Raw genomic sequence first — 24,017 nt, 5'->3', positions numbered from 1 at the left:
AGCATCCTCCGGATCTTTAACATCAGCAGAGACAGGGCCTAATTTATCCAAAGGTGCGTGAGCTGGATTGCTGCTCTGGGGCTGCAACACGTGGCAGCCTCGCTGGTTGTTCCGCCTGATAGCATAGGGTGCACTGAGCTGTCAGAGGCAGCACTCATACCCACATCAAACCATCTTCTGAGGCTCTTCACTTAGCTCGCTGCATTGAGCTGTGCTCTGATTTTGGAGTTTTCTCCCCAGCATAAATAATCCGTCCACAATGACTTTTTTTTTTTTTTGTGGCTTTTCCCTCACTGACTTCTGGTCCTGAAGAATGAGCAGCCACTCCTCATCACCCAGAGATTTAACGTGGAAAGCCATAGGGCAACAGTGCTTGCAGAATATTGTTTTTTTCTTTTTTTTTTAAGGGGTACTGTCAAACTGAATCTGTACAGCCTGAATTAGACTCTTTTTGTATGTGTTGTGAAATTCCCATTATCTGCCAAAGGAAATCCTAGTAGAAAGGATTGATAGAGGTCAGTAAAGAGTTGGAGGATTAATACGTCTGAGTCATTCGTTTCCCATCTGCCCTGTGTTAGTGTTTAGCCGATTAGCTGGTAGAGAAAACATCTCACATAATCTGGAGCTTGGGTGTGATGTGAACATGTTCAAGATTTTAGCATTTACAGATGTCTAAGCCTGGTTTCCATGCCTCTGAGGCAAATGCACTCAGTCTGTCACACACATGCAACCTACCTGAGCAACTAATTCTGAAAGACAAACACAGAAGTGCTTACCCACTGATGGCCATTTGTTTACTTTCAAGAACTCCTGAACGTATTAAAATATTGACAAGGCTGGCAAGTACCAGGGTTGCTTGGGGAATGCTAAAAGAATCAAAAATTCATTATGATTTGTGTTTATTTGTTCTTGAGTTGTTTGCTTTAACTTTTTATGAATGTTAGTGAATGTTTAGGTGTAGGCATTTAGAAGAGTTTTTTATGCAATCAAATTATTGTAATTAACTGCTCCAGTAATACCATTGTAAATGAAGAGTAACCCAGAAACAGTCCAACTATGTAGACAACTCATCAGGATACTGCTTTTCTCAGCAAAGGTCTTTATAAGTGGAAACTTCCAAAGATCAGCAGATATGGACTGTTTTCAACAGCAGAAGGATTTGACTTGGGTTGCAGACTGGGCGGAACACAGACCTGAAAATACACAGGAGAAAGCTGCAATGCCCTTATCCTCTTCTCTGGCTCTAGTTCATATCATTTTAATTGCAAGAACAGGAGTACAGCAGGCCTCTGTTGATCTGAGGCCTATATTGGTTGTTCAAGACGAAGGGGAGGAATAACATCCAAAACCAGTGTCATGGATGTAATGGGGACAGCTGGAGCACCCCTGCTACCCGCAGCTGGTATCAAAGGGCGCACATGATAACCAGGCAGATAGTCATCCACAAATACATGGTGTGATCAATATCACGTGTGAGCTGTTAGCTGAGCTTGTACAGAGGTCTACCTCCCTCTTTTTAATATTGCCAGATAGGAACTGAATGGGCTAATGAGGAGAAACTGTTCCTACTGGGGGCTGTTGGAGCTGAAGCACATTAGTGGGGTCAGATGGAAAATAAGGAAGTCATTCCTTAAGCTACAAACATACAAACGTGGGAGCCTAATGCCTCATCCTGTCTGTCAGTGGCATTTCTCCTCCAATGATCTGGAGCTGGGCTTAAGCATTGGCCTTTTATATTTATATGTATACCTATACACATACAAACACAGTGAGCAGTTTCCATCCAGAAAGCTTTCAGGGCATAAATAATCACAGCATCATTTCCCCCACTGACCAGGCAACATCGGACAGATGGCCAGTACAACACAATCCATACTGCCCATCTTGAGCTTCTGACTGCTCTGGGGGAGAATATTATTTTGTAGATCAGATGAAATGCTCATTCTGTTGCAGCACTGTGCAATGATATTTATACTAATGCAGTGTATACCTGCAGTAGGGTGCTCTGAACCAGACTGTATGTTGTTGATGATTGAGATATAAAGTCTGGGAAAACCAATAATAGAGTCTTGGCTGAGATGGACAATTGCAAACTCCGCAGGTTTCAGGAATTCAGAGTGTCAGTCGTTCACTTCATTAATGGAGCCTGGTAAATTCTCATAGGCAAACCTTATTTATTCCTTGTGCTCGTCTATGAAATTCTGGTTAATACCATGGCATTTCACAGATGTTTTCTACTCAATGGGCCATGGATGTTTGTACTTCTGCCAGTTGGACAGGTGCTCTAGGGGAGGAACAGGTTGTAACAGATAAAATAAAACAAGCATACCCATGATGTAGGGTGGAGGACAAAACCACTTATGCTTTGTTAGACTTGTCACAAATTTAAAAAAAAAAGAAACACCTGGGCATGCTCCTGGTAAACAAATCAGAAAGGTTACTTAACTAAGATTAAAATCTGAGATTTTTAATTAAAAAATCTGTTTGATGATTCCTCTCCTGAGTTCAGCCCATTCCTCAAGATCTCTGCACAGTGGACACTAGCCATATCCTCACAGATAGAATTGTATCAAAAGAAACATAGGAGAAAAGAAAGTGATCCCCTGGTCAGATTAAAGAGGTTATTTTCTTGGTGAGTGCTCTGTATTACTTTTCACTGCCCACACCCTTGTGCAAGTAGCTATTGTAGTCTGCTGCACTGGGTGTCACTGCTCGAGAGCACTTATGCTTGGGGAAAAGACTGGATCGCAGTGAACCTTCCCCATCTTCAGAGTTTGTGCAGATAAGCAGGCAACAAGACCACCAGTAGCAATGTACTGCTCAGCGCTTTGGTGCTTTTCAGGTGCCTAGTTGTGAACCTTTACTTCTGGCTTTCTGAGGCCAGCATCCCAGTAATTCATCTTGCTTCCCTGAAGCCCCAAACCTCCATTTAGCAGCGTTTTACCCCATGAAGGACCATTCAGCAGCACAGAATAGCAGCAGCAGGGGACCTTTCACAGAAGGGGATCATTAAACACTTGACTTAAATGAAACTTAAAGTTGTTTTGAATACCAGATTTCTCCTCCCTGACTCACCAAACATCTGCGATGTTACCCCCAGGTGGAGAGCTTCCCACATTTCTCTCATCTGATTTTTGTTACCTCCATATTTCAACTGTGACCAAAGTGACTAGTGGTGAATATGACAAAGTTTGGGTTTTGCATTCTGATATCCTTTGAAATGCAGACAAGTACTCTGGCAGAATTTAAATATTCACTGGGACATTGTCCTTAACAAACACCAGTATGAAATGCTCCGGTGCTGCCTTCTGAAGTATGTGCCACATCCTTCGCATGTATGAAGCATGCAGGTTAAATGTAAATAATTACCAGTTCTCAGATTCTTATCCAGTCAGGAGAGATGCCAAGAGCTTGTGTGTTTATCTTCAGATCTATTGGGAAATTTCCCAAGAGCGTGAGCTCTCAGACATTTAGTCAAAACATCTACTGATGACTGTCTCCAGAACATTCAGCAGCAATTTGATTGACATATTTCTCATCAACAAGTTGGCTTTGTTTACACGTCTCTGAGAAGTACATAGGCAATGACGGAAAAAAATACCACCAGACTTTTCTGTTCTTAGACTTTCTTCTTCTGGCAAGAGGGGTTTTATTTCAGGAAACATTACCGGCCCAGATTTGCTAGCATTAACCAGCTGGGCCATGCCGAAATGGCCATGCAAAACAGCTTGCAAATACTCCTCGTGGAGGTTTCCAGCAGCTCTGATCTGAAGCAGGATCAGCAGAAGGCAAAGAAAGCCACGTTTTTTTTTCCTTCAACCCACCTCTGCTTTCTGCACTGAGCACATTTTTGCTGCTTCTGATAATCACACTTTTAAGTAAGTAGATTCTGTGTCTCCCCAAAACACACACGCGAGGCCCAATACACTCCTAGAGCTGTTGGATGCTTTTCTTTGCTTAATTGCACATAATTATTTCTTACCAAATAGTCCAACTCTAACATCTCCCCTCCTTCCTCAGCAGTCTTGCCACTTCTGAAATCCCAACAGAGTGCCCAGGCTCTGCCTCCAACACATCACCACCTTCGTCACCAGGAGCCTAGATTATCCATCTCAAACATTCCTATAATGCTGACTTACCTCATGGGGCTCTTGCAGAATTTATACATGGACACACAGACTTTATTTTATTTATGGTTACAGTCATTCATCTATCTACGCTTTGTGGTAGCACCTCTCAGTACAGTACCCAAACATGCACAAATCCAGCTGCTGGAGGGAGAACTCTGTAGTTCTCTTCTTACAACGTTAATTCATGCAGCAGATCCCTAACCAGTCTGAGGAGAACAGTGAGTATTGTCATGAATTCTAACTCTGAAACACTATTTCCCATCTACTGTCTTCTCTGGATTTACTTTTGCCTGGGTCACAGATTTAATAATACACAAAACAAAGCCACCAAGCTTGGAAATGCACAGTGAGAGGAGTGCAGCTGTAGAAACTCAGACAGAGGGGATCAGTAGATGGCTAAACACAGAAAAACTCCTATTAGAACATAAGTTTGGAAAACATGGAAAGTTGAGGAAGGAAAGCAAAGGGAAAGCAAAATAAGGCCTCCTCCTCTCACCTCCCTTTCAGCCCAGTGAGACTCAGTGAGCAGATGCCTTCTGCTGGTGGGGCAGCTCCTTCAGGAAGGTGGAGGCTGCTCAGCTGAGGATGCCCTAAGAAGGCTTCTCAAGCCTACAGCATCAGATAAAACCCTTCCAAAGGGATGGGTGAGGTAGCTTAATCAGCCTTGTCTGCAATCACACTGTGATGTCTTTTACCCCACACCAAATGGGTTTCCAGCTGCTGCAAATCTCCCAGGTGCGAAACCCTGAATCGGAGCTGGTGGCTTGCCTTCCGGAGGAAGGAGGCATTTGTTTTTCAGCCCACACACCTGAGAGCTGCACCACGTGTCAGCCTAATGTTGAGAGCACCAGAAACCATTCTGTCAATTATTGCTCTTGGTCAGCCCTGGGTGCTGTCTGCCTGGGCATCCCTGCTTGCTCAAGCAACAGCACTCAGGTGTCTGTCCCTCAAAATAAACCAACAAACCCCCCGAGTTAATAACCTTGAAATGCTACAGCAAAGTCTACCATATTATCCAGCAATTAGGAAGATTTTTTTTTTTTAAATCCAGCTAGCAAGAGTTCTTGAAAAAAAAATAAATAGCTGTTTTGGAACAGAAAAAAAGGACAAGCTGTTTCAGTCATCATTTTATTACTGACTCACAAGGGAAATCAGTGAATCTACCAGTGGTTTGTGCAATTCTGTTGCCAGCTTCTCAGAAAGGAAATGTCATGTATAGCAACTTGTTTTTCTATTGCAGCAATTAAAGTACATAGGAGGCCACAACAAAATCAATACAAAACTGGTAAATCCTTAATGAATGACAGCAAAATACTGATCTTCTTGCCTTAAGAAATGCCTGTCTATCTAAATGCCACCATTTTCAGGGTTCAGCAGCAGAAGGCTTTTCTGGTTTATCTTTGAAGGGTCTGCCATTTTTTATCTTGCATTTCTATATGGATCACCAAGCCTCTTGCTTACTGTGTTTGAATTTGCTGGGAGGAAATTACGTTCAAGCGTTAATTTTCAAGGCTTGAGACAGCCCTGAGGCGAGCGCAGGGGATGCTCCGCAAAGAGCATGCTGTGGGCGCTGCTGGTGGAGCCCCCGTGGGAGCCCGCCGTGGAGCCAACGAGGTCTCCTGGCTTTGCTCTGGATTTGGGCTGCCACCGTCCTTCCCCCTTCGTGTCAGGATGACGCTCATTTCGGTTCAGCCACCTGAGACTGGCGAGAATGCTTCTTCCAGCGAGCCGTGATCGGTGGGCGAGAGATGGATAGCAGCTTCCAACCTCACAACTAGGATACGTCAATTTTTAAAATTAAAAAGATTTTTCAGCCAGTGAGAACTGCCTCTGCCCATGACTTCGTGGCATCTCGCTAGCCCTTGGAAGGTTTACAAGGCCCCGCTACCCCAGCCTTATCCACGGGGCTGTCCCTGTAGTATCCTGTCTGTTCCAAGCCATCCCTACAAGGTCCTGTTTTCCCACTTACATTTACTTTCAAATCACTTTTTTGCTTCATTTCTAACAACCAACTAACCAAACAGCCTGAGTCCCTGTAGTACTTTTGTTTTCCAGGACTGAGGAATATTCCCAGCTAAGAGTGCACATATATCCCCTCCCCATGGTTATTTATCAGTAATTTACTTGGGTAGAGACCAGCTCTTGCTTCTTACAGCCCCTACCTGCTTGAGAAGCAACAGGCTGTCAGAGTTGCAGTAAGCCAGTACAGCGTGATCTCAGTGCCTAAGTCAAATACAGTACACATAAATAACTGCAGATCAGCCCTATAGCCTTCACAGATGTAGCCTCATTTGTTGCCTGATTTTAATTTTTTTTTATTTTATTTTACTGTATTTTTAATTTCCACCTGGTCTACCTTCAAAACTGACCAGATGCAGAACCAGCTAATGCTTTTGCTTGTGGCCAGGAATTCTGCTAATTCACTGCATGTTACAGCATTTGTGTATTTTTTTTTTCTTTGGTGGGTATTTTATTTTATTTTATTTTATTTATTAACAGCCAAGTTGTTTTCTAGTGCTGGAATGGCTTGATCTGCTGTACTAAATGCTCATTGTGTCTGTCACATGCTTATCCTATTTCAGCAGCCAGAAATCAATGGGAATTGATTTGAGAATGTCCAATCTTATCAAGTATCGAGTAGGGCGCTGGGACAATTGCTGAGCTGATGGTATAACATATAGATTTTAACAAAGCATGTAGCCCCAAGTATGACAACCTTGTTTAAAAAGGATGTTTGGACTCCAAGGTGTTAAATATGTTTGCTTCTTTCTGTGCCCTCGGCTTTCAGATGGTGCCAGTTTCCATACCAGCTCTCTCTCAGTTAAAAGCAGAGTATAAGCACACGCTATAGTCCTAGCAGAAAATTACGTAGGGAAGAGAGAAAGTGTTGCATTTAGAAATACAAATGCTGCCAGCAAATGCTATTTCAGCAATTACCTATGTTTAGTAATTATGCTAATGATGATTCTCAAAAGGCTGTTATTTGCTCAGCATGTTCTTCATACTTTATCTCTCTACCTGCCTAACCCTTTATTTTCACTGTAGCTATTACTGGTTGTTTGTCAAGTTAAGTGATGTTTGCAGTGCCAAGTGTTGTCAAGGTACTGTTGCTTTAGCTGGATTCCTATTTTTCCAACACTGGCTGCTGTGATTTTCTGCTCATCACTGCTACGAGGCTTCGGGGATTGGATTTCACTGCTTTCAAGAGGCCTTGGGTGCTGCAGGTGTTATTGGTACTTTGGGCTGCAGGATGAATGAGCAGCTCCTGGGGTTCGAAACAACACATTTGACAAAGTGTGATGGGCACCAATTTGTAAGCGTTGAGCCGACACGCGAGGAACCTGTGTGCTCCTGCCCTGCTGTATCAACGTGCTCCGCAACGAACCATGAAGAGCCCCCACGGCACACGCTCCCATGAATATGCCCACAGCAAAATCTGAAGGGCAGAGATCACGTACCTGGAGGAACCTGCTGAGTTAGATTTGAGGAGATATCCAGTGAGATGTGTATACGTTTAGATGTATAACTGATTGACAGCCCACAGCCTGTACAGGGATATCTGTGTGTGTGTATAGATATGTGAACGCATATACGTGTGTATACATGTAGAAGTACATGTGTACATATGTCTTGTACATGGGTAACAGGAAAGTGCTCAGTTACCTGTAGGTGCAAAGCAAGATGAGATTACCGATGGCAGCACACCTTCAAGTGGACGAAGCCAACGGAGCGCTATGGGTGAGCCCCAGAGGCCATCTCCCCGAGGACAGGCAGGCTGCTCGCCGCTGGCCTCAGCAAGGTGCTCACCCATAAGACGTGGTGACAGAAAGCTGTAGGGTTGTGCCTGGGCAGGGAAAGGGAAACACTGATTTGGGGGAGGAAAAGGGAGAAAGCCAGTCCGCATGCACGAGGCTGGGACGCAGCGCGTTAAAAGGATCCTGTTTTGGAGGCAGGGCCATGTCAGTGCTATGCAATGCTACATGGTGCGTTTCATTATGAATTGGTATCAGTGCTCAGCTCTCCCTAATGTGAAGCCCGTGCTGCTTCCAGGTCCTAACCAGCCTCCTGCCTTCCTCCTTGCACTCTCTCAGCAGCTACTTGACCAAAATTTTTACAGCAGTCCCCAGTTTTGTCCCAGGTCTGCAAACCCATTTCTAGACATTTCCCAGGCAGGATTTGGGATTCAATACTTTAGGGCCATTTCAACAGGCATCCTGCGAAAAGTAGCCTACACTGAAGGAGAAGAGAGTTACGTGGTACGAGCACGAGCCTGCCAGCCTCGCTGTCAGAGACTAACAAGGGGTATATTTAAGCTACCAGTATAGACATGGCTTTTGAGAGCTCGACTCCTTGTTCCAGCCTCTCCATAATATACAGCAGCCTCAAAGACACTGTGCTAGGTTGTACACATTAATAAACCAATTTACTATGCAAGCAGATGCTGGTGTCAAGTAACAACTGTACCTTGCTTGAACTTCATGGACTACAACTTCTTTCTTTATTGATTTTTTTTCTGGTAATTTTCTACCATGTTCCTGTGGTTCAGGGAACAGATCAGGAGCCCTCCTGTGGTTAATTTAGCATCTATTAGCTTTTTATCAACTTATTTGTAAATTAATTGCTAGAACTTCCTTAGAAGGAAGGAATTACATCTGATCCTCTGCACTCTGCATGGAGCGAAACCCAACCTGCCGAAAGGAGCAGCGCTCCCATGCCGAGATGTGCAATCTCTGCAAGCAGAAGTGTTAGCACAGAGCCAGCTTGTTTAAATGGTCAAGATAAGCAAGGTGCAGATAGGGCTGACTTGGCATATGTGTTCATTAACTGAGATGTGGGAGCTTTGAACTGAAGAGAGAAGCGATTAAGCTCTAATTGTATCTTCTTTAAGGGGGCATTTTGAACAGCTAACCCTTTTGTAAGGTGGCTCTTTCTACACATATCACGTCTTCCTATGGATAAACAGCCCTTTATCTCACTTGACTTTTCTGTTTTCTTTTCCTTGTGAAATGCTGGATCTGATTTAGGTTCTAATGTAACACCCAGCATACAGTGACTCAAAATTCAATAGATCTTTCTTGTTGTCTCTTTCCTTTCGGAAAGCCCTCATCAATGAAACCCTTGAAGATGTTTTAAATGACCCATATAGAGTAGTGCTCTTTAACTGTGTAATCAGAGATGATTTACTGAATTCATTTCAGGGTGATTGTAGCATGTGTTAAAGGATTGATCAAGAAAAAGAGGAGAAAGTCACTAAGGTTTGTTTGCCTCCCCCCAGAGGGCAATGCAAAGACGTAGAAACACTAACTGTGTATGCCACTATCATTCTGGAATAAGGCATATCCATTAAAAAACAGAAAGCTCAATATGTCAGGTATTTGGAAACTTTCCACTCGCTGCAGGACCAGCAAAAAACACAGACAGCAGTGACAGATCATGTGGGCCTGCTTCTTAGACTGGGTACTGAATCATATGTGCTACTTGCACACTCATTTTTTATTTTTTTTTTTCACCAAAAGCATCTGCAGATGCAGTTATCTGCTTTGCATATCCATTAGGAGCTCAGCTTAGGTGCTGAAATGTGCACCTCTCTTGTATTAAAGGCAGGTTGTCCCTACAGCATAGTTTTTTTGTTTTGTTTTATTTTTTTTAATGTATTTTTTTGTCTCAGGGCCAGCAGTCACCCTACAGACTTGTACAATTTAATTAGGTTGACAAGAAGGATCAAGAAAATATACTGATCAGTGGCAGATCTCAACAGGTACACTTTAGATTTGCTCCATCAACTTTGGCTCAGTACAATTGTGCCTGTTCCAGCAAATTGAAGAAGCTTAAATCAACCTTTTGCCTATCCTGTGAGAGCATCTTGGACTGGAAGTGATCTCATGTGTCACATATATTAGCTTCTGCAACGCTCAGACCCAGGAGATTGCTGTAATCACTTTCTCACTGCTGTTTCTTGGCTTCATGTATTTAAATCAACCTTGGAACATTATATGATTGAATCTTCTTTTAGCTTAATCAGTTTCAAATATTCATTTGTCTTTCTTCTCTGACTGTCTTTCTGTGCCTACTTATCACCTGAGCTGAAGCCAAGACCAAGTTCTCAGCTGTACATACCTCACAAATGAGCTTGTGTAAAAGAAAAAGGAGAGAGAGGGAGCTCCAGTGGTCTGTGTGAGGATTAAGGATTACTCTAACAGCATTGAATTTACAGGAGCTTGAAAATGTGGGGGAGATCTGATTCAGGAAAAAAATATGATAATTTGTGGCCAGAGGGAATCAGCGAGGGCTTTAGCCAAATTGGAAATTACCTTTTGGTGCTCCTTTACTACAATTCCCGTAACTCCAATTACAGTAATACACTCAGTTGTTTAACTCTTGTCTTATAGCACCAGGCCTTGTGCATGACTTAATCCATCCAATACCTCTTAATGAACTCATTATTCTTATGATGCCTAACTACACATGGAGGCTTGCTCTAATTTGAGGACCAGTGTTGAATAAATATATATTTAGGAGACAAGGGGGGCTATTATAGCTACACAAATACCAAACTTTATCCTTGGGGGCATAAGTACATGCCATCCAGGTGGCAACAGCTAACTTAGTAGGAGGAAATGATGCACAGGGCGATATTGGGGTTACAAAGAGATTTGGGCATTTGGGGTGTGAGGCAAAACTGAATACTCTGTCTGACCAGGGCTGAGCTGCAAGTCCTAGTGGTACCCAAAAACTCTGAGCTCACACACTGTGTACTAAGCTCTCTGGGACTTCCTAATATTTATCTGAGCTTGAGTCAGCTGGCAGTAAAGCTGAGCAGAAAATATGTTTTTTTTTTTTCCTCTGCTTTTTGTTCTTAAGTACCTATATCCTGAGGTACCATTAGAATGCCCCAAACGAGATAAACTGTTTTGAGCTCTAAATTTTTCTTACCAACAGGAGTACCTTGTTTTGTCATGTTTCCAGGAGCACCACCATACTCTCTCCTTCTGATGGAAGCAGTGCATAACAAAAATTGTAGTGTTACTGTGTGTTTTGCACTGGAATTCTGTCTGTGAAGCCAGAACTGAGGGGCTGATGGAGGTGAAGCTATGATCACGCACTAGCTCTGGTCCACGCTGTGTGGGTATTGAATGCTGTGCCTTCATGGTGTCTTTGATTCTGGGAGAAGGTTCATTTTTTTTTCAATGAAAACTGGTTTTGTTTGTTTGTTTGTCTGTTTTCTAGAGAAATCTATTTTTTTTTTAGTGAAGATCTTCATTTAGTCACTGAAGTGAGGTTATTTTTCTCCAGGGAATGACCCACATGATCCATCTCAGTCTCTACTAGATCGAATCTGGATTAAGCTCTGTGGTTCTCTCATACTTCCTTTCCTTTAGCACCCACTTCCACAATACATGGGTTTTCCTCTTTATAAACAGACTCTACATTGGGTTCCTCCTATCAATGTACTACCCTGCAGTTCTCAATTATTCTCTGTTTCCCCAAAAAAGAGGATTGCTGCCACTCATCTTGGAGTCTTCACACCTTGGCTCCTGGGAGGTATTCTCACAATCTCCTGCCCATCAGAACTGTTAGATTTTCTAAGAAGTCCAAAACAGGAAAAAACAAATCAAACCAAACCAAACCAAACAAACAAACACACAAACTTTGGTCCACAGCTTTGAAATGTTTCTTTCAGAAGGTCTCTCCCACTCTCGAGGAGCAGCCGGTAGAGCCGCTGCAGGATCTGCAGCCTCTGACAGCCTCCTCCTTGCCCTCGCCCTCTGCTCTGCTTTCAACCAGTTCAGACTTTCTTTCCCTTTTTTTTTTTTTTTTTTTCAGAAATCCCCTGCTGCTGGATGGCAGCAGAACAGATGCTACAGAATTATGTTTTAAATCTATCTTTAGTCCCAGGCAAAACTCAATATTCAGGGGCATGGTTGGGTCAAAATTATTTCTTCATGGCCTTTGGGTATTCATTAAATACATACAGCTCTGGCATTATTATCCCTTTTCAGTGATGTTATATTACTTTCAATAATAGCTACAATTTAGAAAGTGCAGATCCACCAAAGCAAAAACATACAATAAAAGGTTATAGCTAAACTGTAGCTCCATGAAGTTAAGGGGTAAAAAAGGCAGAGACTTTATGGTTGCATTAAGCTACATGGTACGTGGGAGTTTCAGTACATAGGTCTTAATTCTGGAGAGCATTCAGCCTGTGGAAGCCTACATCCATTCCTCACACAGACACCAGCTCAACGTGGTATTGTTTTTTTATTAAAATATAAGCCTTTTTCCCTCGTTGGGGTCTATTAACTTCCACATGTTAAACACATGCTCAAGCTTTGTTCAGGACAAGGATGCTTAGGGTGTTTTCTAAGTAAAACCCCGAATGAAATGACCAAAGTTTCCAGCTGGTCACAAGAAAAGCAGCACAAAGACAGAAAGGTGAAATTATTAAAACATTCAAAGCGCTCAATCCACTTCTTTAAGTGAAATCAATACTATTTTGAAGCAGTGAAAATTGATGTAAAACCTTCTTGCACTGAACTTCTGAATTTCCCATTCTGGAGTGGGTGTCCAAACACCCCTGTGATTAATACCTTCATGACTGCCCAGCCAGATGGATGCCTGATGGAAGACAGAAACATAATAGCCATGTAAATAAAAATGTCTGTACTAAAGGCCCTACCAAGTCTGGGAAATCTCCTGGCCTGAAAGAAAAGCAGCAAAGCTTAATGGAGGAAAAAAAGTAATTGTCATATGAGTATTTGTAGAGATGAGGCTCAGCAAAAAGTGCTGAATAGTCAGAAAGTTGTGGGAAGCTTTGTTGCATATCCAAAATAGTGTTTTCCAACATTAATTGAAAACAGGGGTTATTATATGGGGCTGCTGACAGAGCACCCACGAAACAAAACACTGATCATCTGGACAGATTCAATGGGGCACCAGAGAAGCTACTCAATATCACTTAAACCTCGTATGCCAGTTTCCTGATATTGTCATTCATCTTTTATTGCTTTGGGGTCTGGCATGGGCTTCATGCCATTCAGCTCAGCGATACCTGTGTGCACATGGTAATCTTCCAGGGTCAGATTCAGCTCACTTTGTAACAACTCAGTGAATGTGAGCTGTTTCCACTGGACTCAGAGTGCCCTCTCCAAGTGAGGACTGTGCCTGTCACCTTCACAAGCTCACTTCGTTGTTCTCACAAGAGACCTGCGGCTCGATGCTCGCTGCGTTACCCCTGTGCAGACAAGAGAGGCCCAGGTGTGCAACCCAGCAAGCACGCAGGGAACAGAAGCAGCGCCGAGAGACGCAGGACCCTGCCTGCGGACCGAACAACCGACTGTTAAAATACATCAGCCTGATTTTGCAAGCCAGCCTCTAGGCTAAAACATGTGTGAGGGAGTGCAGATGGACTTCGACACTTAACAGGCAAGCACGAGAGACGGGCAGCTCAACAAAGGGAACCTGCCTGCAGACAGGGTAAAACATATCAAACCCGCCTTCTGCTCTCTTGATATTGCCAGCTTTTGCTGCCCATCAGTTACATTTTCCAGCAAGCTTTCTCCTTCTGTTTTGGCACGTTAACGTGCTGCCCATGGGAGGAATGCAAAAGGCTGTTGTTCTCTTCCAAATATCTCATTACAATTCACCTATGACGAGACGCCTACAAAACGCTTGCTAACAGCAGGGCAGGTTGTGCTGTGACAGCCACTCGCCACCCCAGCCAGGACTGCTTTACCTGCCCCGTGCTCCCCGTTCCCACCACCCTTGCCCGTTTTGCTGGCCTCGACTGAAGATGCTGTGTTAGTGCAGCTATGTGCACAGCTTAACGCGGCACAGCCCCGACCCATGAGGAGCCATTAGAGGCTACAGCAGTATAAATAATACATAAATCATTCATAACAATCAATAGCTATATTCCTCAAATGCTTTACTTCCAATGAATAATTCCACCAGTTCAAGTTGTCAGGCATGGCAGCGGGCAAAAAAAGCTGCAAGCGGCTCTGAAAACTTCCCAAATTGTGGCTTCCCGCGGTTCTTTTACCTATGGTAGCTTTTGACGGGCTTTCAAAAGCAGATGAAGAATACAGGAAATCCACAGGCAGCGTGGCTCTGGTGCAGTGCTGACAGCCCGCACTGGAGTCAGGAATGGCATGAATAACAGAGAAAATGAGTTGGCAAAGATAAAACGATTTCCCCAAAACTGAAGAGAAGGAGATACACACAGAAGAGAAAAGGGTAGACACCAGGGGAGTTAAACATCCAGGATATACATGTGCCTCCTGAGGTTTACATGCTACTTGCTGCAGTTTCAGAAAGGTATCGGGGGGATTGAGATTATACTAAGAGATTTGGAGGGGGGTTATTATTTTATTTTTTATTTTTTTCTCAAATCCTATAATCTGATACTGCATGAAAATCCTTCCAACGTGGTTTCAGGACAAACCGTAGCCAACACATAGAAGCGTGTCGTGGCCTGCAGGGCACCAGCAGTGTCTCATGGCTCCCAACCCGACAGGGAGCACCTGCCAGGCCACACCAAACTCACCCGCAGAGGAAGGAGGCTGCAGCTTCTGAGGCCCTGCCACGGTCAAAGCCCTTCTGCTCAGTCTGGTTCGCGTGACAACACCTTTGCTCATCCAGCCTCATTCATGGGGCAGACACCTTGGTGCTCTGACCATTTGCGCTTTTTCTGGAGCTAAGCTGGCTCCAAGGCTGTGATAAGTCACCGACCTGCTGTGGTCAGAAAGAGCTTTTGTGTTTGGATTATGAAGAGCAGCACAATGCAATGCAGCCTCCACCGGGAGCCCTCGGTTTAGGTATCAGGGAGCAGCAAATCCAATCCGAACAAACTTCTGCACTGGCATAGCATCAGTTCTTGACCTTGCCACTACAAAAATGCTTCCTAAATGCTAATTAAGCCCTGCAGCTCCTCTGAATGGTGGGTAAAGAAGCACATGTATATTCTTCTACCAAGAAAGCTTGAGACACTCACAGCTTGAAAAATTTGGCTAAGGTGACACTGTGAGCCTGCGGCAGACACGGCGTCTCCTGCTGCCGGTGCCTCATCTGCTACCTTTGTGTTTTGGTCCGTACCCATAAAACCACTACATTAGTAAGAAATTAGTAAGAAAAGGCTTCTCCCCAGCATATCGCCATTTGTTTCTGAGGCCAGTCACACATATTCAGAAGTACCTAGCTTTAACAGACGCGATTTCGTTGTTTTGCTGGATGGGGGTTGTTTTCTTTTTTTTTTCCTGGAAAATCAGTGCTGGCCAAAGTGGTCAGTTTCTGGAAATGGGATATAGTACGAAAACTTTTTTTTTTTTTTAATGAGTGATACAAGTTCTTTGTGATGCTCGTGCTTGCTGGTCACAACCTTATTAGAAAAATTGCTAAGGATTTGGCAACTGCGTTTCAGTTCAAAGCCTCTCATTTATCTGCCTCTGCCTGCCAGCACGGTGACACTCCATCACTCCTGGGAGCCCCTGACACCTCCTATCGACTAAGTGCCACCCCCGCTGCAGCCACTCCAGAGAGAGTGGTGACAAGCATCCTTTACCCGCAGATGGACCACAGAAGCCACATCGTCACGGTACCTCTTTTGCAACACCGAAGAAGTTTCTGTAACAATTTCAACAAGCAGTGCTTGCAGAGGCCATTTTTTCAGTCGGGAAGACATCATCCACAGTGCAAGCAGAACGGGATCTCGGCGAGCAGGCACTGCCATCCTGCTCTGACCTACACAAAGCTAAATTAAGTCTACCTACTGGCCTTCTCACAACACTGGTGTGACTCCACATATGTTAACACTGACGCCTCCACCATATGCCCTCCTCTATTTATTCCTGTGCATCCTGGGGAAACCCGAGCAGTCATTCCTTAGCAGTTCCTCATCTGATTGCAATGCTTAGGTCTAAAAGCAATGAGCTGAATTGCAGTCTGAAAGTGGCTAGGGTTTTTTTTTTTTTTCCTTGTTGACTGCAAAGGGAGCCTAAAGGATCAGTGCAGATGTAGATGTCTGAAGCTGGGTGAGCTATCTCCTCTCCCACCTGTGTGCCCCCATGGAGTGCTACGCAGAGACATCAGCCTGTGCCCCAGTCACCAAGTGAGGCACAGTAACGCTGACTCTGCCCAAATTAACAGAGCGTGCATCGCAAAGAACAGGCTAGTTGTCCAGCCACATGAACGAGGAAGCACAACCCCCAGGAACCAAGCAAGGGGTTCCCAGCTAGACAAGCCCAAAAGAAGCAGCTTCAGGCCAAGGTCACGCTATGATGCAAAGACCTGCTGTGCCCCAGCAAGAGCTCCTGCCTCCCACTCATCCTTTTTCACCACTAAGCCACATTTTCTATGTAACTGCACCAATAGCCTCTGCCAGGCTTCTACCATTCAGCCATCACCCATCGACAGTCTGTTCTGACTTCTGAAGTACTTTTAATCTTCTCCGACACTCATAATTTTCATGTTACCCCGTTACTGAGGCAATTAAATCTGCTTCCAATACATTCTTTTAGGCTTTAAATTTATATTTTTAGTACTAGTTTTCCAACTGCCCTGGTTCCTTCACAGTTGCAGCATTTAATTCATGTTTATGTCCAGCTCACGTGGCACCCTCACCACTTGGGTTATTTCCCTCAGCCACAACTCCCCGCAGAATCTAGAGTGCAGCCCAGATTTGCTTTGCACCTCCACCACAAGAAACATCGAAGTGCATGACCAAAACTGGGATGATTCCTTCAAACTTTGATAGTTTATTTGTGTTCTATAACATTTTACAAGAATTATTAAAAAAAAATCCTATGATGGTTATAGTTCTTCTCATTATAATGCATGTAAATTCATAATCCAGTGAGTGTGAAAAATACACAGATAGGGAGAGAGAAAAATCCTAATGAAAAACTCAACAGAGCATGCAATGCTTCTGTCTAGCATTTTTAAAAAGTTGTCCATCTTTATGGTCTTCAGAACCACTTATAGTTTATAGCAGAACAGGTCAGTGAATGCTTTTTCTTGCATGATTTGGATAATAATAATAAAAATAAAGCTAACATGGAAGTTTATCTATTGCTGCTGGAGTGGGTCGTCGCAACAGAGCTTGGACCTCCACAGCAGAAGGCAGCACAACCTGGCTGCTCCTCCTTGCCCTGTGAGTGCTGGGCATTGGCACAGAGCAGCCAAAAATGCTGGATTGTGCAGGGAAGCTCCAGAAAAACTCCTTTACTCCCCCCCATTTGCACTCGTAGCTGCTAACCCCCACCCTGGGATCGCTGGGCACAAACACTTGCTGCCTGCTCGCCAGCGGCAGAGCTGCAGCTGCGGTTCCCCAGCCCCGGCCATCCGTCAGGCTGTTATTACCACCGTAAACACCGCATTTGTCAACAGCTAATGTTTTGCACAATCAGGGTGTGATGGATTAGGCTTCATTTGAAAGGAAGGGTCAGGCTTAGGAGGATTAGATCAGCGTGCCTTGCGAGAGTCCCGTGGGTGCTGCCTGGTCATGACAAAGTCCCGGTCCAGCAGTTATTTTCCCATCTGTAGGACAGTGACCAAATCCCTCAGGGAATAATTCTGAAGCCACTTTCAAACCTGGCTGTGAGGGATGTTTATCAAAAAATATGACTATTTGACATTTATGCAATGCTACCACTGCTGGACCCTAAAGCAGCACGTGATAATTCCCGACAGCCAGCCACCACAGGCTACGCAAGCGGGACCAGCCGCACCACAGCACCTCGCTTTCTATCCACCCTCAGCTTCTGACATCAGGCACAGAGCCCTGGGAGAAAAAGGAAAACAAAATGTGCAAATCTTGCTTCTGCTGAGCGTCAGAGCAGATTTCCTGATCACACCCAGCAGTGCTGTGTGTCTGCTGAACGCAGGGGACGAGGTCATCCTCTCGGTCTGTCTGCAAAGACCCGTGCTTAGGGAGATCAAGGAGGCCTTGGTGATGCTCAGCACTCCTCATGCTGCACGTCTGCCCCCAGAATGTTTTGTCAGACAAAGCAGGGGGTGCTGAGTGCCTGTGTGTTCCTGCTCCACGGCAGAGCTCAGCTCCATGGGTCAGTTTTGTCCCAGCACAGGCGTCTTCTCGGGTCCTGGGGCAGAGCTGATGCATGGCTCTGTTCTTACATGGGCTGCAATGGGTCTTTTACAGAGAGGCAGATTTACTGAAGTTGGTGTTTTTGTGGTTTATGATCATTTTTGGTGCAATAAAATCATAGGGAAAGCCACAAGTCTCACCCAGACTAGCTCTACCAAACTCATATTTTTTGACTCAGAGGAAACATGAAATCTGGATTACAAAATGGACTTGTCTGAAACCACACCTGTGTTACTCAAAACACATCTCATCTGCCTTCTGCTTTGATTTTATTTGCAGAGCTCTGATGGCAACTTCCTTTTTTTTGGGGGGGGGGGAGGGGTTGTGGGTTTTTTGTTTGTTTGTTTTTTCTCTCTTCTTTGGATGGCTCAAAAGGCTGCTCCAAGGAGCTGTGGGTGCCCCATCCCTGGCAGTGCCCAAGGCCGGGCTGGATGGTGCTGGGGGCAGCCTGGGCTAGGGGCAGGGGTTCCTGCCCATGGCAGGGGAGTGGAATTAGATTGGCTTTAAGGTCCCTTCCCACCCAAACCATTCTGTGTTTTATGATGGCTTGGCAGCTTCATTACCCACGCTGACTCCCTGGGTTCTTCCCTGGGTTGCATTTACCTTCTTCTCTGCTCCACAAGTCCAGTTCCCAATGGCTGGAAGAGCTACCAGCTGTGGATACGTAGCCAAGAGAAGGCAGATTCACAGCAAAAACAAGCAAGAAAAAAAATCAAGAAAAAGACTGAGTTACATTAACTTTTCTTTACCTCAGCTGGTGGCTGAGGCAGGAGGGGAGTGTGGAAGCCAGCAAGCAGCACAGCCCATTTTGGCCTTCTGTCCTTGGCTGGCAGGCCAGGCTTCCTCCCATCGAGGGCTTAGGGAGTGTTTGAAAGATCCCAAGCAAAGCTGCTCTGGCAGAGCACGATCACTGCTGCAATGCCTGTCCCTGCCCAGGGGCAGGGCTGCACACTCGGGCAAGCAAAATGGCCTGGACGCGCTGCCTGCGCCTGTGCCAGAGCCTGCAAAGTGCGGCTGGCTGCGGTGCGTGGGATGGGGAGTGCACGGGCTGGATGGCAGCTCCCCAGCAGCAGCCCTCCCTTCGTGGAGCAGCAGGAGCTGCACGTACGTCTCACACCTCGGCCGTCCCCACTCCAGCCCCATGCCACACATCCCTCAGCCTCGCAGGGCTTCAGCTTCCCCTGCACGGCCCAGACGTGCACAGCATCGCTGCGCCCCAAGGTGCGAGGGCTTGGGGAGCATCTATTACTGCTAGAGCATGGCAGGTGGGGATTCGCCACACCATCCCGTAACAGCCAAACCAGACCTTTTAATCACTTCCCACAATTAATGAGAATATTTTTACTAGGTATTAGGTGAACACTGATGCTGTCTTTTCTAAATTGGATCGGTGATATTTAGCAGCCCGTTGTTATTTAGAACCAAGGGCTGCTATATTAGTATTGTCATCTTGTCATCAATTAGCTTTTAATTAACATGAATTAAATCTTTTTTTTCCCCTAACTGGGGAGGGGGAAGAGCGGAGTAAACAGCAGGTGTATGCAAAGTGGCCCCAGCCACAATTTCACGGAGCAAACTATGAGCCACCAAACACTGAAGGCACTTTCCAATGCGCACAGTAACCATTAGGAACATGAGGAGCTGAATTAATTTCTAGTGCCCTCTCTACAGATTTGACCTAGAGCCACTGCTTGGAGCTGGGATTCCCCCTCTGCCCCCAGCACAGCCGGGCCAGATAGCCACTGAGCAGTGGGGTTTGTGCACTTAGCTTGTGCAGCTAACTTACGAAGTTTGAGTGGGGAAGTCTATCTAGAAAGGGGAAGTCTACTGTGATGTGAGTAAAACAAGCACTGAGAGAGAACAAGGTTTTTCACCTTAGTTTTCTCACCTTCTCTCCCATTGTTGAAAAAATAATACGTCCGGGGAGGCATTGTCGCTTCTTTTTTTTTTTGTTCATTTGTTTGTTTGTTGCATTTTTATGCTCAGCATGCGTGAAAATTTCTCTACTACTCAACTGTCGTACGTGGGCCAGCTCCCCTGTTAAGCATTTGCTATGGATTGCCATTTGTGCAAAGCTCTCACAATGGAGAGTGATGCCAAATTTTTGGGTCTATTCATGGAGAAAGCTCTGGTTAGGAGAAAAGTAAAAACTGGTCATTCTGTGGAGTTTGGGTGCCTGGCCTGGAAGTATGCTGGGGATGACAGGGTGAGGGATGGTTGGAGGAGGTTGGAACCGTCCTAGGGGATTGCTATTGCAGTTTGGAGAGAGGGTTTTAATCCTTTGGAGGAGATACACTAGACATGGAGCCACTTGTTTCTTCCAAGTGAACCAGTGATTATGTTTCTGTCTTTAAGCACCATTTCAAGGTGAAGGAGAGAGACAAAGCAGGAATCTGGGGGAAGAACCCAAAGCATTCCTAAACCCTTTTGGTTTAAGCTTTTCTGGTGTCTGCAACCTTAGATAAACATGGTTGGAAAAGCATATACGGTTGTACAAATCAAAGTCCTTACCCTGAAAGTTATGCTGGTTGTACCTCCGCTGAATCAGTCTGGTCACTGGAGTTTCCTTGCAGGACTGGTCCACAATTCCTCACCCATCTGGGTAAGCCCATCATCTCTGCTTGCCCACAGCAGCGTCCCCATCAGCCTGTCTTGGATGCAAGTCCTGAAGAAGGACAGAACTGAAGTCAGCCACAGTCAGAATTAAATAAAAATATTGAGTTTCTCCCCACCTCTTTTTGCCTCTTGAAATTACCTTTCAGTTCAGTCCCAGACTGAATAATTCAAAGCTGATGGGAAATGAAAGTCACGGTCCATGGAGAGTTAATGGCTACCTAAGAGCAGCAAAAAAAAAAGTAGGGGGAAGATTTATCCTTCCCTCACCCCTAAATGCACCTGAGTTGAGAAGAGCGATAAATCAACTGCTCTGTTGATAGTTTCTCTTTCAGAGCAAGCTTATCATTCCATTTTATCCACCTCATCATCTTGTGGACCTACAGACTGGCAACAAATAGGCAGCTCCAGAAAGCCTCAAGTTGACATTAAAGAGAAAAATGTCTCCCATCTCTGTGTTTGTTTATGCACACTGATTCCACTCCAGAGTCATCTGTACAGCATTCCCCTCTTGCCACCCATCTGAAATAAAATAAAAACCAAATAAATCCCAGCAGCCTGAAGTTAGGGAAGGCTCAGCAGTCCTAGGCAATGATGCCGGACACAGACTCGGGGGAGCTGACCTGAGAACCTGCCCAGAGAGATTTGCTTCAGCAGCTCCCCGGGAGGCATCACCCCCAGCTCTCCCCGCTCACAGCTGACTGTGCCCATCCTCTGCTTTTCCCCCAGGATGAGTTGCTGGGGAAGATGAGCGATGAGGACAGAAGGATGTTCCCTCCCCTTCTGCCTCTTGGTTTCCCTCTCTAGACTCAAATTTTGTCATATCCGCTCTCAGACTTGTCTTTTTTACAGATGCAGGAAAAGTGTCCACCTAGCCCTGCACGTTGCCCAGGGTACCACCTGCAGCCTCGCCCCCTCTTTTAGCTCAGGAACTTTTTTGAGATGATGTAGCCTGTGGATTCAGCAGCCCCCAGCGCATCCCCTGTATTCTTTGCAGAGAAAAATTCAGCTCGCTCCAAGCCAAAGCCCTACAGCAACACTAAGCCCTCAAGCTGGCCCTGGTTCTGGCCTTTCATCCCTGTTAGCAACTGCTATCAGCAAAATTAAAAGCGAGGTGCTTCTCCTGGGGATTATAACGTATTTGGAGCTGTGACCTTGCATCATGGTTAGCCACACTTGCGAGCCTGTAACTCTTCCTGAGTTACTTCTGTTGTCTCCATTACTGTCGTGCTCATTTGTCCCCCAGGCTCTAACAAACATCTCTGCAAGAGCCTCGCCAGCTGTGAGCTCACCGTGATGGCTGCTTTACGGGGAGGAGAGGAGCAGAGAGTCGTATTTGGCTGAGGCTGCACAGGAAATACAAAGCAGAACGTAAAATTGAAGTCCGCAAAGTCTCATCTTGACATCACATTGCCATGTCATACTGAGGGTAAAACACAATTCTAAACCTGTCATTTGGAAATCTGCTTATAAATAAATATTCATATATTAAGTAAACTTTTTATATTGGGATTTTCCTGTGAAGAGCCTAATTTGGTAGGCATGTCTGCAGACACTTAGCTAGGGAGTTACAGGAGACAATTCCCAGTAAATAAGTTTGATGCACTGGGCACGTTCTGAATGTAAAGCACCAGGCTATTCTAGTTTGCTCTGTTTTTCTCCCTCCTCATCCTGCTGGGTTGAAGTCACTCACACCTTTTTGGTTTCCGATGTAGTGTTGCTGTAAGAAGTCCCATTGCCTGCTTTGCTACAAGATGTGCGAACTTTTATCTCCCTGCTGCAAGAGAGCAGTAAATCAGAGCGAGCTGACAGCTTTGTCTCACAGCCTGTTATCCATAGGCGAGAGGATGCCTCCCCCGAGATCCCATTAGGTGTACTGTCTCCACCACTAAACTTTCAACAAGCACATTGGCAGAGACCTGCATGTCAAAGAGAGTCCGCCAGCTAATGATCACTGGGAATTCACTGTCTCGTGCTCCTTCTCTCCTGCACCCACCTCTCCTTCCTTTCTTGCTCACACTTTATTCTCAAGTTTATTAAATATAGGCTCTGTTTAGTGAAGTTTCATCACTTAGAGCCCATGTAACTGCTTCTGTTAAACTGATGCTGTGTGTGGTATTGCAAGCAGGAGCAAAGCCTCCTCTGCATGGGTAGTTATAGGACACCATGGTAAGTGACTATAAATCCTATCTTTCTGTTGCTGACACTCAAAAAGAAAGCAAGGCAGAGTGACAGGGTGAAATAACTGGACGCAGCAAACCCTCATTAAGTCTAATAAGCTGCTCGCCTCCCAGGTACAATGCAGCCATCACTCACAGGCACAGGGGGAAGGCACACGTGGAGCTCCTCTTCCCCTCCCCAAAATTACAGGCACATCCCCAAGACTGAACCCATCGATGGGTACTTGCAGTGGGGTGTGCGGGGGAGCTGCAGACTGAAAAAAAAAAACCAAAAAAACACAGAAAAAACACCAGCTTCTTTGGAGGAAGGGAGGCTTCTGCCATTGATAATATACAGGTAGGACACCACTGCCCAAGGCTCCTCAATAAAGGATGTGCAATGGAGCCTTGCTGCAGTTAGCAGTCCCAACCCTACTGACTGGCTGTCAGCCCAGCCTCTGAGGCCCCTTTCTCTCCCCCATGCTGGAGGACAAGAACAAGATTTGCAAATTTCCCCACGAACCTGAGCAGAGCTGCGGTAGGTGTAGTGGCCCTGTAGCACCCCGTCTCAGCCACAGCCTCTCCTTGCAGGAGAAGGGATGGTGACCTCTCGTCAGGGAGCAGTTACAAGAGCAGCAGCATGGTGAAGGCAGCAGATCCCATTTGATGACCATTGTGCATGCGGTGAAGATGCTGGAAATGCACTCACTCTCTGGGAGGGGAGCACACCTTGGGAAAAGCACAGCAGGGTACCTAAAAAAGCCGGTGTACTTGTGGCAAATGCATTAGCCGTTTCCACCAGTGGATGTGGCACACACAATAGCTAGCACAGTGGATTTCTGCCTGAGAGCTCCTAGCTCAATAGGGCAGAAGCAGCCCTCGATGAGAAAAGCAGCGCAGGAGGCATTTCAGGACTAAGAAACTAAAACTATGAAAGCCCTTACCAAGGTCAAAACAAAGGTGCCAGGAGCAGACGTGAGAAGAAAGGGAGGGAGAAAAAGCTTACAAAGCATTTCC

The 24,017-nt window shown here is 45.4% G+C and overlaps 2 long non-coding RNA genes across 2 annotated transcripts in view; both read right to left on the bottom strand.

Moving 5' to 3' along the window:
• Nucleotides 1-24,017, bottom strand: part of LOC106043488 (uncharacterized) — a 122,643-nt gene that overhangs the window by 14,476 nt on the left and 84,150 nt on the right. The window contains exon 8 of the long non-coding RNA XR_010825295.1: nucleotides 20,740-20,893. This is a non-coding gene — a long non-coding RNA (uncharacterized lncRNA). The remainder of the gene's footprint in view (nucleotides 1-20,739; nucleotides 20,894-24,017) is intronic.
• On the bottom strand, nucleotides 384-5,093 carry LOC136786479 (uncharacterized). The gene is made up of 2 exons (XR_010825296.1): nucleotides 4,627-5,093; nucleotides 384-1,193 (listed from the first exon to the last, which is right to left on the bottom strand). It is a non-coding gene; the product is annotated as an uncharacterized lncRNA (long non-coding RNA).

The sequence above is a fragment of the Anser cygnoides genome, chromosome 16 (assembly GCF_040182565.1).
Source record: "Anser cygnoides isolate HZ-2024a breed goose chromosome 16, Taihu_goose_T2T_genome, whole genome shotgun sequence".
NCBI classification, from domain to species: Eukaryota; Metazoa; Chordata; class Aves; order Anseriformes; family Anatidae; genus Anser; species Anser cygnoides.
The sequence above is the reverse complement of the archived record's forward strand: the minus strand, read 5'-3'. Positions and strand labels throughout refer to the sequence as shown.